General features: G+C 37.4%; 1 pseudogene; it reads right to left on the bottom strand.

Annotated features, from left to right (window-relative positions):
• Positions 1-6,624: 6,624 nt before the first annotated feature.
• Positions 6,625-7,608, bottom strand: LOC143390162 (mRNA decay activator protein ZFP36L1 pseudogene; annotated as a pseudogene).
• Between the last annotated feature and the right edge of the window lie 6,725 nt (positions 7,609-14,333).

Genomic DNA, 14,333 nt, shown 5'->3' with positions numbered 1-14,333 from the left:
AGACCCTGTCTCAAAATAAAATGTAAAAAGAGCCTTCATGTATAACTAATTAGGATAATTTTTAAAAATTTAAGGATTTATTATAAACTAATTAAGACAATGAAAAAGTACTTCTCTCTCCAATGGTGTCATAAATATTAAAAATTACATGTGATGCAATTTTATTGAAAACTTGGTTCAATTTATTAAAATTTCTCAAACATGGAAAAAAAGCTGGGGATGTGGCTCAGTCACTTGTACCCCAAACAAAACAAAAACAAAGAGTATACAACCAATTGAGAGAATCTGAGAAGGTTTTAAAAATGGAGAGCCCATTTAAGGTTTGTACTGGGTGATTTCAAGGCAAGTATTACAAATCAGGGAAGTGACTGGAGCCAGGTACAGTGGTGCATTCTTGTAATTTCAGTTACTTGAGAGGTTGAGGCAGGATAGGAAGTTTGAGACCAGGCTGGACAATTTGGTGAGACCCGGTTAAAAAAAAATAATATATATATATATATATATATATATATATATATATATATATATATATATATAGACTTTGTGTTGGTGACATAGAGGGTAAGGTCTTAAAATAAGCCCTGATGAATATACTGATCATCTTCCTAAAGAAGCTATTTTAGTTGGTTTATACTTGTTTGTTCCAGAAACAAGTTTTTTCTCAGAGCAGGTAGCTAAGTTGTTTTTGCTTGCTGTCAGTAATAATGAACACAGTGCTAAAAATATGCCTAATTATAGAACTTTTACAAGGGGACAAAAAATTGTTTTCATTGTCACACGGCAGTGAATTTGAATTCTTAAAATGTAGCCATAAGGAGAATTTAAATAGAAGGAAAATATCCCTGCCATGTTAAATGAAGGATAAAGAACTTTCTCTTCCTTGCTACTATCATTTTTAATAATTAGATAAATATGGGGAATTTTTTTTGTTATTCTAACATCATTCTGTTTGAGAATGCAAATTAAAAAAAGATTTTGTTTTCCTAAAGCAAAGTTATAGCCCCTCCTAATAAAAGGAATTTTAAAGCCTCTCACAGTTGCAATCATCTGTGATAAATTTACCATCATGAGTGTCTTCCCTGGTCCCATACGTGGGCTGAACTAGGCAAGGTGGGACAGCCAGCCAGGGGGTATGGAGGCCATGAGTATCTTTTACAGACTTGTCTGTTACAGAACTAAGCAGACTCAAATTCCTCGACTCAGTCTTGTGGGCTCTCAGATGCTATATTTTCTCTGTTTTAACAATTTTCAAATAAGTTATTCACATTGTTCAAATATTTTATTTATCAAATTATTTGAAATAGGTGGGCTACTGCCTTGATTCTGGTCCTGTTTCTTGTCCTTGGTGGGTGGTGTCATAAATATATTTTTTGGCACAGATTTATTTTTGTTTCCATAAAATTCAACCATTCCAAACATATCTCATGACCAGTATTCTCAAGTATGAAAAAGAAGGTATAGTGTTTAGATTGATATGTGCACATAATGTATGTGAATCACTTACCCCATTTGTAAGATAAATTCTTAGTCAAGTATTCAGGTACAGCATTGCTTACCCATGCATTCCTCAACTATTTATTGAGTGACTGAAATGGAGATGTCGATATATAAATGGTGCTTAAGTTTTAGAGTTGGGGATTTAGTGGTCAACCTGCTGGTTGCCTACCAGTCCTCAGGAACTTTCTGATCTAGTGAGGGAAAGAAATGTTACCCCAAGAATGAAATGTGTAAGTTTGTATTCGAGCTCTGGCAAGCAGTGTGACAGAGTCATCTGATGTTATAAAATGCACCAGACTAAGAAAGATTTTTGTAAGGAGCTGAAACTGTATGGAAAGTGGAAGGGAGAGTAGGAGAATAGAATGGTTAGGAAATAACAAGGAAATGTGTTCAAAGTAGAGAAAACAGATCTGAGAACCCTTGGGCAGAAGGACCTAGAACTCAAGAATTTGTTAGGACTGCCAAAATATAAATTTTCATAGTTTTGTGTTCTTTAAATTATCTTCTTTAAATATTAATTATTCTAATAAAAGTTGTATAAGTGTCTCTTAAATATATAATCTGTGTGAAGATGAGATACTTTTATTAATTTCTCTGAATGTTTCAGAACCTTAGTCTTTTTCTGATTTTAAATATTTCTGAAAGCTCTTTCAACACATCCTTCAAAAAGTCTGAACTCTCCTTTACACACTTGCCAACAGAAATAGTGCTTTCACACTAAATTAACAAACTAAGAACTTAGGAGGTACCGTTATGTTAATTGCTATCTCCAAATGGTTATTTACTGTCATTTTTGTTTATTGACAATGACTAGAATTTCACCAGCAGTATAATCATCATAAAGAATAGTGAGGCTTTCTTCTAAACAGAAGAATTATACTTCTAATTTAATAAAATTTCTTCTAAAAGAGACTACGACATTAATTAAAAGAAATATGCAGTCTTTCTCTTACCCTGTTCTCTTGTGTAGAACATTAGAGAAATCCCCGAATCTCTAAATCTTCATTTTCCATCTAACTGAGAGGCTGTGATAAAATTTCCTGTCTAAGCAAATTATTTTTTATCATAGATGTAATCTTTATGTAAATCTTGAATTTTGAGTGTAGTGCAGTAAGAAACCTGGTCTGATATGGATGGTTTTTACTTCATGGATTTTTTAGCTTGTTAGAAAAACAGGGAGCAGATTAGCCACATATAGGCAAGTCAGTTACAATCAGATTGGATTACTCTTACCCACAGGTTACTTTGATAGTTCCTTTAAGCCCAATTCAAGGGAGGCTATTTGATTTATCATCATTGTCTGTTGTCGGCTTTTGTTAGTGATACATGGATAAAGGTCTAGAATTTCTTTCTAAAAGTTACCATATTTGTTTGCCCATGGAAAGGTGGAAGGACAGCCCACCCAGGTGTCTGCTGAACATTTGCCATGAAGATTATCTGTATGGATGTATAGGTCTATCTCCCTTTCTACTGAGGTTAGGGATTACAGTTCTAATTTCTTTCTTTCTATGACCCCCATATTCAATCAATGAAAAGGTGGCCATTCAGTGATGTCCTTATCTTCACTGAAGTTTAGAACCTCAGAATATTCTTTGATTAGTTTTGGAGATATTGAAGCCAGAGATATATAAAAAGGTTGACTGAATTCGCTTTGGGAGAATTGGTAGTGTCTGAATGAAAGGTATTCATTATCATTTCCCACAGGTGTCCTGCTTCTCAGGTAGCCCTGGCTTTCCTGATGTGTAATGACTTTGCTTGAATATCATCTGGACTCCATCTCAGCCTTTGTAAATCTTCTCTGTCGCTTAAGGCCCAGCCAATGTGTCTCTATTTCACTTCTGTGATTTTCCCATTCTCCCCGCTGAGTTCTGTTTTTGTTGTTTGTACCTTAAGCCTCATTTCTAGGAGTACTTGTCAAATACTGCCTCATGTTGAGGAGAATTATATAAATGCCACTCCACTCTTGCTCTTTGGAAGCAAGGTATCATTTTGTATTCCTCAGAGAACTAACCATGGGCTGTGCCCTCAATATGAAGCATTCTTGAGTGAATTGGGAGATGTGAGTTAGCACCAAAGTGTGTCAAGGCTGAGTTCAAATTGGGCTGCTTGTGTCCCGATCTCAGCTGTACTAACTGGTAGCCTTCATGATCTTGTGCCAGTGTTTGTGCCTCGGTTTCCTTGCTGGGTTGTTTCGAAGATGTAAAAAAACAAATCACATAAAGTACTTAATACTACACTTGGATTCTCACAGGTTAATAATTTTTGTGGACAGGAATTCAGAATTTATGTAGAAGCTATCCCCAACTGCTCTTTTCTACATCCACAGATGTAATTTGAGTTTCAGTTTTCTGTGAGATATTGTGTTGTATCCAAAGTACAGAAATGAATGATAAATATCTCAATCAAATGAAAGAGATAAGATCAATTTCAGCCACAAAGTTTCAGGGAGGCTGAGTGTAGGAGTGTTTTGTGGCAGTGATGTGATGAAGTGAATTTTATAGTAAAAGAGAGAATAGATATACCATAAGTGTCATTTAACCTTGATAGTTACTGAGCAGTTGATAATGCAGAGACAGGGATTCCAACATCAATAAGGGCAGTTGTTTTTAAGTAACATCTAATCTCTGGTTTAGTCCATTTCAAACTTTGTCATGAACAAGCCCATTATCAAAAATGCTATTTAGGAACTAATACAAACTAAGGTACTATTTTTTTTTTTGTTTTCTCTTTGTGCAGATAAACTATCAGTGACCTCAGAGGAGGAGATAAGAAAGTAACCCCTAAACAGCAACAGTGAACTGTATCATTGCATAGATTCTTGGTAAAAAACAGCAAGTAGAATGTCTGCCATAGGTAAGGCATAGTCCTCTTTCACTGTTCTGTGTAGAAAAACCTGCTTTCCCTAGTTTAAGAATGCTCTCTCAAATGTCCTTTCTATTTCCTATTGAAAGGAGATCATCTTTAGTAGACTCTTCAATGCAGCATGGTTTAATAGCAAGATATGGCATTTTGGGGAGATGATAAAATCCTTTCCAATGTGCCGTCACACCATAGTTCTGGGTTGGTTCTTTCTCTTCCTGCTGTTATTGCCTTTCTATCTCTCTTGCACATTATGAAATGGCCAAAGCTGAACTAATCTCTGAGTTGAATACAGAGACTTCTTTGAAGCATGGCCCACTTTAATTTGAGGTTTTTCCTTACTATTTTTTTTTTTTTTTTTTTTGCTGAAGAAATCCTTCTATTTGGCTTCTATTTATTTATTTTTTCTTGAAAAACGGGGTTTATTGATTTTAAACTGCAAATAGTCGTTACAAAAAGTTTTTTTTCTTTTAAATAAATTCACACAAAGAAAGAGAAATAGAAAGCGACAGTAGTGACCAGCAAGAGGAATAATAATTACATTCATCTTAATGTGTGTGTGCACCAGTTCTGTTTACACTAACATTGGAAAACTCCAAACCTGGAATCCAGAACCTCACATCTGCGAGCAGAATGTCTTGAGATGGGCACGTGGAAGTCAAAGGGTTGCTCTCTTTTTTTTTTCCCCCTTTTAGAAGCTATACATAAAGTCGTTTTCCTTCTATACTGTCACAGAACTTTTACATACATTCTCAGCCCTACCTGTGAAAGGCCTAAAGAGAAAGAAACTCAATTTGCAGTCCAACACAATGGGGGGAATTTCTAAAATAAATAATCCAACAGTTTTTTTCACATTTTTTAAAATTAATTTTTCATTTTTTTAAAATAAAATAACCAAAAAAAAGTGTAAAGTTACCAAAAAATGTTGTTGAAGAATAATATATTAAGACTGTGGAAAAAAAAGAAAAAAAGACACGCCACAAAATTTTAAGATTAATATGAAGATCATAATTTAACATAAAAGAATATATTCTATGGATTTTTTCATCCCGATAGATATGAACAAAATTAACAAAAAAAGCATAGTTTGGCAATAAATACGTTTTGATAAGTTAAATAAGCTTTTTTATATTGATGTGCAGTGACAAGCAAAATTTTTGCTCTCCAATTTCTGAAAGTTATATGAAGTTTAAAACCCAGGGAAAAAAGCATGGCATGAGTGCTCTAAGGGTCAACCTAGGGTATTCTAGCGCAAAAACCATTAAAGCTACTTCTACAGGAAATCGTTTTACACAGATATTGTATGTGGAATAAATACCATTAACTGCTCACCCCTTACATGTTTTTTTTTTTTTTTTTTTTTTTTGCTTTTCTCTCTTTTGTTGTTGTTGTTGTTGTTGTTTTTAAAGATGTCACATATGAACTGGGGAACTTTAGCATCAAAATCAAGTCTCTCATAGTCCATCTAGCTTCCCCTTCCTCCCCACTTTAAAAAAAAAGAAAAAAAAAGATTAAGTCACAAAAGTTCCACTTATATCAAAAGCTTCATCTGCTTTTTCAGCCTTCCTTCCTGCAGACCTACACAAACCCAGGCAAGATTAGTCAACAGGGGTTAGGGTTGGGATGAAAAAAAAAAAAAGATTTTCAATGTGTAGACAAGTTTCCCCAAAAACCCAAGTCCAGCAACAATTCTCCTAAGGGAGAGGGCAACTCTCTACAGGAAGAGGAGGAAGTGTGTGGGAGACTGAAGGAAGGGAAGGTGCAGTTGTGTCGTCAGACGGGGGAGCTGCTGGTTCTGGGTCTCCACCCTCCCCCTCCCATGGGCAGAGGCTCAGGGAGGCCCACGGGTGCCCCCTGGCGCTGAAGAGGTAATATAGTCACAGTGACAAAGTTAGATAACAAGGCACTAAGTTGCTTCTGTAAACTGTTACTGCTTTTTCTTTTGTGATTTGGCACTTAAGGCTTAAGCCAGAAAAAAAAAGGCATCTACTAACAAATATGGGACTTGTCTGTTATGCGTGGTGAGTGGGCGATAAAATTGAGGGAGGGGTTTCAAGCCAGAGGAAGCTACTGACAAATTGACTTGTCCTTATGTTAGGAGGGTAAAAAGAGGGAGGGGGAGCATTGCAAGGTTCTGGGGGAAGGGGTTGAGCTTAACCTTGTTAATGCAGGGGTTGTGGGGAATGGGGTGGGTAGGGAGGTGAGGGTATTGGGGTTTGGGTGTGGGGAGAGGGAAGTGGAGGCAGAGGGGCCCCTCTCTACCTTGGTTTAGTCATCTGAGATGGAAAGTCTGCTGAAAATGGGCAGGCGTCTTGAGTTGTCCAAGGTGGGGGAGTCTGAGCCACTGTGGCTGCTGCTGGAGCTGCTCAGGTAGCCCTCCTGGTCCGAGAGAGAATCCTGAGGGCTGGGAGGAGAGAAAAACATGTGAGGGGACTCAGACATGGGCCGGAAGAGGAAGGTGGTGGGGAAGCCGCCCCCAGGTAGCCCCATACTAGGGGCAAAGAGGCTTGCCAGCTCCTGGCTGGAAAAGGCAAAGGGGTTATTGGTGCCATCGGGCAGGGTAGGTGAGCCCAGGAGGTCATCGGCGCTCAGGATGGGGGGTGGGGTGATGGACGTGGGACTGTCCAGCAGCCCCGTGGCAGCGGCGGTGGCAGCGGCACTGGGAAACCCAGCAAAGCTAAAGCTATGCTGGAGGCGGGGACGGTCAGCGGAGAGGTCCCAGGCCAGGCCAGAGCGTGGTGCTCCTCAGCGTTGTGGATGAAGTGGCAGCGGGGCCCATAGGGGCAAAAGCCGATGGTATGGAAGGTATGGCACAGCTCCGTCTTGTACTTGGGATGGCGGGTCAGGCTGCGGAGCTCGTGGATGCCGTGGGCGAACTGGCACGTGTCCCCGTACTTACAGGCACCGTTCTCCTCAAAGGGGCGGCACAGCTCCGTCTTGTAGCGGCTGGAGTTGACCTGGCCACTCCCGGGCTGCTTCTGGGTGGGCAGCAGCCGCTCACCCCCTTCAGAGAAAGAGTGATCTCGGAAGCGGCTCACCTTTGAGGCTGCTGAGGAGCTGGTTCTGGTGGAATTTGGAGCTGGGCAGGGTGACGGAGTGCCTCTGAGGGGAGTCTCCACCAGCAGGGGTACCCACTGCCTTCCTGTCCAGGCAGCCACCTGCACTGGGAATACTGTAGTTGAGCATCTTGTTACCCTTGCATAAAACTTCGTTCAAGTCGAAGATGGTAGCAGACTCGAGGGTGGTGGTCATCATGGGAGCTCGCACGGGGCAGGGGCGCGCGAGGATCTGGTGTGTCATGAAGATCCCGGTGCAGGGAAGGCGCAGCCTCTGGCTCTCCGGTCTGGAGTCCCACACGTCTGCTCCCGGCGCCCCTCGCCTTTCTGACTCTCCCCCTATTTGGCTTTTAATAGAGGTCACTCTGTAAACAATATTTCATAACCAGTTTTCAAAGTTGTGCATTTATATGATAATTTATAGTCCAACACTTTTATATTTGCACATTTATTATGATTTCTGCCGCCTGTTCCTTGAAAGGGGAAACAGCTTCCCTATCCCCATGAATGTGAGGTCAGTGAGGCAAAGGCCTGGGCTATTGAAAATATGGAACCTAGTTTTTGAAGATAGAACCATTTCACTGTGCAAAAAAAAAAAAGAGAAAATAAAAAACTTAAAATGACTCTCACCAAAATATAAATTTTATTTTAAGGACACAGGTATGCCTTTCTACAACAGAAAATAGTGGGGCAGGACCTCACAAGAAAAGTCAGGCAAGAACTAGGTGCTTTTAGTCTCTGCTTTAGTATTCTTTTTCTTTCTCAGCTTTCTCTACTTCTTTATACCTTGATCCCCAAATACCTGCATGACATGGTCTCCTAGACCACTGAGTCTGTCATTTGTGTGTACTACATAAAGACAGAAAAACTCCTTCCTTGAATTCTAATTCCAGATTCTCTAGATTGAGAGACTGATTGGTACCCCTTAGTTATTTCAGTTCTGGGTGTTTACTGTGGACTTGGTGGAGGGTCATTTCCAGAGAAGGGTTGTGGGCCTGGATAGACATTCAAACGTGTCTTGTAACCACCCCATAGGTTAGTAACTAATTACGAGGTTAGGGAATTCACCCATAAATATATAACTCAGTATTTTTTATAATTTGCAATAGGTTTTTTCTTATTGTTTCATCATTTCCCCCTCTAAGTTCCCATAACCTTTTGTGGATTCCTTTTCTAAATTTTTGTTGTAACACATTTCTGTCTTTCTCCTTCTCTATGCCATGAACTTCTGGAGGACAGTTACAAGGTATTATTCAATGTTTAGATTCTAGATGCATGACATAATGCTAGTATATATTAAGAGCTCAGTAAGTGCTGGTTGAATGAAGAGATAAAGATTAATTAACATCAAAAGATATTACTGGTACTCACAAAATTATGAAATCTATTTTATGTTTAGAATTATGAACAAATAAAAGATAACTCAGATAAAAAGATCTTTCTAAAGTGATGAGAAAAAAACAACTACAATGTTGTGAAGGTATCAAGGAGTGTTGGGTCACAGCTTACTAAGAAAACAATAAGATTCCTTCACAGAAATATTCCCTGACCTGCCAGAAAACTATATGGTGTAGTCAGTTGTCCATTGTTGTAAGAATACCTAAGGAAAAACTCAAAGGAGTAGCCTTTATTTTGGCTCCTGTTCTCAATATATGGTCATGTGACCCTGTTACTTTAGGCCTTTTGTGAGGAAGAATATCATTGATTGGTGTGTGTGGTGGAACAGAGCTGTTCACCTCATGGTGGCCAGGAAACAGAAAGAGGTAGGGAAGGAGAGACTGGTCCCAAATCTACCTGTCAAGGACACACTACCAGTGACCTAATTTCTCCAACTAGGTCCCACTTCCCTAATGTTCCCACAAAATAGTACCACTAGGTGGGAAACAAGTCTTCACTCCATGAGACAGGGGATGGGGTTGCAGGGGATTCTAGAACCAAAGTATAAAACAATGAAAAAAATTTCTACATTTCAAACAAGTAGATGGTGAAATTCCAATAACAGAATATACCAACTTAAGTCTCATGTAAGAGGTGAAAAGCTGAACCTTTCTTGAAAACTTAGCTGTTCTCTTTTAGTTATTTTGAAAGTAGCTGATTATCTACTGTATTAGTTTTATAGTAATGTCATAACAGTTTAGCACAAACAGTGACTTGAACAACAAAATGCATTATTTAACAGTCTGGAGATTGGAAGTCTGAACTGGGTTCCATTGAGCTAAAATCAGGATGCCATAGGGCTTGTGTTCCTTTCTGGAGGCTCCAGGAAGGTGTCCATTTATTTGCCTTTACACTTTCTAGAAACTTGACTTGTGGTTTCTACTGTCTTAAAAGCCAGCAAGGGCAGTGAATTCATTTTCACTTCTTGTGACTGTGACTTTCTCTTCAGCCTCCCTCTTCTACTTTTTGAGGACACTGGTGATTACTGGGACTGTTGAGATAGGACTCTTTGTGTTGATATGGGTTCAGGTTAATCTCTGTATTGTAAAGAGAGCTAATGAGCAACCTTAATTTCATCTGCAACCATAATATCCTTTGCCATTCAAAGGTTCTTATATGGACATCTTTTGATGACCATTTTTCTATCTACCATACCTACTGTGATCATAGTAAAGTGCTGGGAAGACTAGAAATGTAAACAATGTGCATTTATTTTAATTAAGGAGGCTTATTGACTAAATGGCAGTCAGTATCAGATAATCTTAAAAATATCTGAGAGCCTAGTGTATGCCAAAAGATATATTCAATGCACTAGGGTAATATGGCTGTGAGCAAGACCCCACTTTTTAAAAATAGATTAGTTAATATTAAATATAAAGTGATTTCCCCTAAAACTGGTAGAACTTAATCTGAGAATGAAAAGTTAAAATAATTACTTATCTCAAAACCATATTTAATACCCTTAATCAAAAGGGATATAGATTTTTAAATGTAAGAACATCTTGCTAAAACTTTGAGGTTTTGCTCATTTTCAAGGAGTTTAAAGCAATAGTGTGCTAATGGCAGAAAAGATATTTTTAGTTAACTTCTTTGCCCATTTAGACTTCAAGGACAAGTTTGGGCATCCATGAATGATATTCATAGTTTGCATTTAAATTTAAAGGTTATTTATTGAGTCACATTTTCAGTGATATACAAAACCTACCTCCTGGTTAGTGATTGCGTGAAGTCATTTTTAGTATGTGTGAGAGAGCAGTGAATCAGAATATTAATAGATTAGTGCTTTTAAAAATGTCCTTCAATGGGGCTGGAGATGTGGCTCAAGTGGTAGCGTGCTCACCTGGCATGTGTGAGGCCCGGGTTCGATCCTCAGCACCACAGACAAAGATGTTGTGTCCACCAAATACTAAAAAATAAATATTAAAATTTTCTCTCTCTCTCTCCCAATCTCTCATTCTCTCTCACTCTTTCCTTAAAAACAATGTCCTTCAAATATGTGTGCATATTATAGCTTCATGGATTATCAAGTCCAGGTTTTTACAGGATTAGGGCTAAATATCACACAGCTTGGATAAATGGCTTGGTACTTCTCTGTTTATAGTAGTTGACAATTTAGAAAAAAAATAATGCCAGAAAAGTAATTTGTTACAGCAATTCTTATGTCACATGTTATTTTTTTTAAAATTTTCCTGAATTGACCATTAGTAAGTTCTTCCATATATGCTGAGTAAATGAATGGAGGGATTAATGATATTTAATGTAGAAAGCACTAAATATGAAACACTTTAATGTTTCAGACAGATTTTGTAGGGGTATTTGGCATTGTGTCAGAGGCGTGGGGAGGCACACAATAAATATAGGGCATCTTAGGAGGGAATTTTACTTACATATTTTGAAAGAACAAAGTTAAATATTATACCTGGTGAGTAACTTAAAACATTTCGTATTATAACAATATTCCTTCAATATTTCTTATATTACTGAGAACCTAATTTACATAAGATTTTTATAATAGCATTACTTTTTCATCTTACTTTTATTATGTTTTCTAATATTTTTTATTACTCTCTACAATTTGCAAACATTTCCCATTGACTGTGTGCATGAATGTGTGCATGAAATCAAATAGTCCTATAAAGTCTGTTATTTAAATAAGAGATAAAGCAAAACCCTTACAATATCTCCTTCCCTCTTCCTGATACTGTTTTTAATGCATTATTTTAGTATTTAGCTCCATACCTCTAAATACATTGTAGTGTATTTATAGTTCTAAGGTTTTTATTTTTGTTTTTGTTGTTGTTTTAATTCAAGCTTTTTGTTTCTTGATTTTTGACTATGGAAACAGAGGACTTAATATTCTATTGTACACATGCCACTTATGACTCATCTCTATCCTAATGCAGTTTTATTGTAAATTAGATGAAATCAATATTAAAGTATTAAATATTTACATTAGACTACAATGTAATTTGTGTGTGTGTGTGTGGTGGGATTGAACCCAGGGCCTTGTGGGCACTTTACCATTGAGCTATACATCCAGCCCTAACTTAGTGTACTATTTAAATGTCAAATGAAGCTGAATGATAGGCAGGACAGAAATTATGATGGTAGTTTACTCTGATTTTGTTGTCTTTGGATATAAAAATAATCTTGTTTTAGAATGTGTTTGGCTTTATTTATCCCTGTCTCAATCCCAGAATCTTAACCATTTGTTAGAATACCTCTGTGTGTTGTTCACACACTTCCAGCATCCTATCAGTTTTTTCTTCCTGTAAGTCCCTCCTGGAGCCTGCTTTGTTATTGAGGTACTCCAAGCCTGGCAACCTGCTATTTTGCCCCCTATTGGAGGAAAGCTAAAGTCACTGGCCAAGGTGGGGCATGGCAGTGTCATGGCTATATGGAGCAAGAAAGGGAATCTGGGATATTAAACATTAGTCTTTGTTTCCATTTTGGAAATGGCTGTATTGAGATATTATATATGTACTGTATCATTCACCCATTTAAAGTTCAGTGGTTTTTCATACACTCATAGACTCTACAAACATTATCATAATTTACTTTAGACTATTTTCATTACTCCCCCAAAAACCTCATACTCATTGTCCAAATTTCTAATGCCAACTGTAGTCCTCACTAATTTACTTATATTTGTATCAGTTGATAGGTATTTGGGGGTGTTTACGCCTTTGCGTCCTCAATTGTGCACACTCATGTACAAGTTTTCATGTGAGCCTACGTTTTTATATCTCAGCATATACCTAGAGGTGGAATTGCTGGGTCAAATGGTAATTCTACATGTAATTTTTTGAAAAACTGCTAGGACATTTTTCAAAGAGGAGGCAGCATTTACCACCAGCAGTGTATGAGAGTTCTAATATCTCCCTTTCATTGCAAGCATATCTGTTAACTGTATTTTCAGTTTGAACTATCATTGTGGGTGTGAGGTAGTATCTCATGATGCTGTTGATGTTCGTTTCTCTGTTGGGTGAAGGTGATGTTGTACATCTTTTCATGTGCTTGTTGGACATTTGTGTATTGTGCTTGGACAATGTCTGTCTAGATGTTTTATCCATGTTTAAATTTTAGGTTATCTATTATTGAATTGTAAAAGTTATTTATATATTTTGATACAAGTCCTCTCTCAGACACAATTTGTGGGCAGTTTCTTCAGTATTTCAGATTGTCTTTCAGTTTCTTTATGGTTTCCTTTAAAACATAAACTGTTAAATTTTGAAGAAGTGGGGCTGGGGTTGGGGTTGTAGCTCAGTGGTAGAGCACTTGCCTAGCATGTGTGAGGCATTCAGTTCAAAGTCTCAGCATCACATATAAATGAATAAAAATAAAAGTCCACAAAAGTGAGTGTTTTTCCTTGTGCTTTTGGCATCGTATTTAAGAAAACATTACCTAATTCATACACTGGAAAATTTATACCTGTGTTTCCTTTTAATTCTTAGGTCCTTGATCTATCTTGAGTTAATTTTTTTAGATGACATGACATGAAAGTCATGTTTCATTCTTTTGCCTGTGAATGTTCAGCTGTCTTAGAACCACTTGTTTAAAGAGCTGTTCTTTCTGCATTCACTTAATTCTTGAAGGTGTCAAGGATCAGCTATATATCCTACTTTACGGAATATGTCCATATGTGGTTTTCATTTTCAGAGTGTATCTAAGCACTATCATATATGTATCACTGGAAAGGTTTGAAAAGAATTAGTGTTAAAAACAACAACAACACCAACACAACTTTACTATATGCCCAACCCCAGAAGGTTCTGGGAAGTGGACTTTTATTGAAGGCAGACACTGAAGATGAACAGAGGAGGCATGTAATTAAGGTGGAGGTCATAATTAGGTCATATTTTCTCAGTTGGAGATGATATAACCCTCATGCAGGTGATAATTAGTGCTTAGGAACAATATAAAAATTACTCTTTTTATTCACATAAGACATAAAAAGATATACAGCATATCTATGTTATTAAAATTTCAAGAGGTTATTAGGAAAAATTGTATAAGGGCTCTTCAGGGATTAATAATGAAAAAAAGAAAACAATAGGTTGAGTTAAAATTACATTTCTTCAGAATTTCCTTTGAAATTCTTCAAGTGGTCCATGATGTGAATAGGATTTTGGTATATTGATAAGTACTTGAGCATTCAAGAACCACCTAAACATTTTAAGGGAAAAAAATGAGACTCTTTAGCCAACTAACTAGGATTTGAAGATATTAACTAGGTTAGAAGATGTGCAGAGATTTCTAAATGGCTCATCTATGGTGTTTGCTCCATTATGATTTTATACCAGTTCTCTATCAACTTGGTATCTGTTAACAAATTTGTTAATGTTATGAGGATTAAATGAGACAGTAGAACTTTCAAAAGTGTGGTGTCTGCTGGGGAAATTTTCAAATTTGTTCTTAAATTGAGTGTCTCCTATGGTGACCCTCCACTGCAGTGTTCTTTTTTTCTTTTTTCAGCTGTAGCTT

This window comes from Callospermophilus lateralis, unplaced genomic scaffold, assembly GCF_048772815.1.
Source record: "Callospermophilus lateralis isolate mCalLat2 unplaced genomic scaffold, mCalLat2.hap1 Scaffold_101, whole genome shotgun sequence".
Classification (NCBI taxonomy): domain Eukaryota; kingdom Metazoa; phylum Chordata; class Mammalia; order Rodentia; family Sciuridae; genus Callospermophilus; species Callospermophilus lateralis.
The sequence above is the reverse complement of the archived record's forward strand: the minus strand, read 5'-3'. Positions and strand labels throughout refer to the sequence as shown.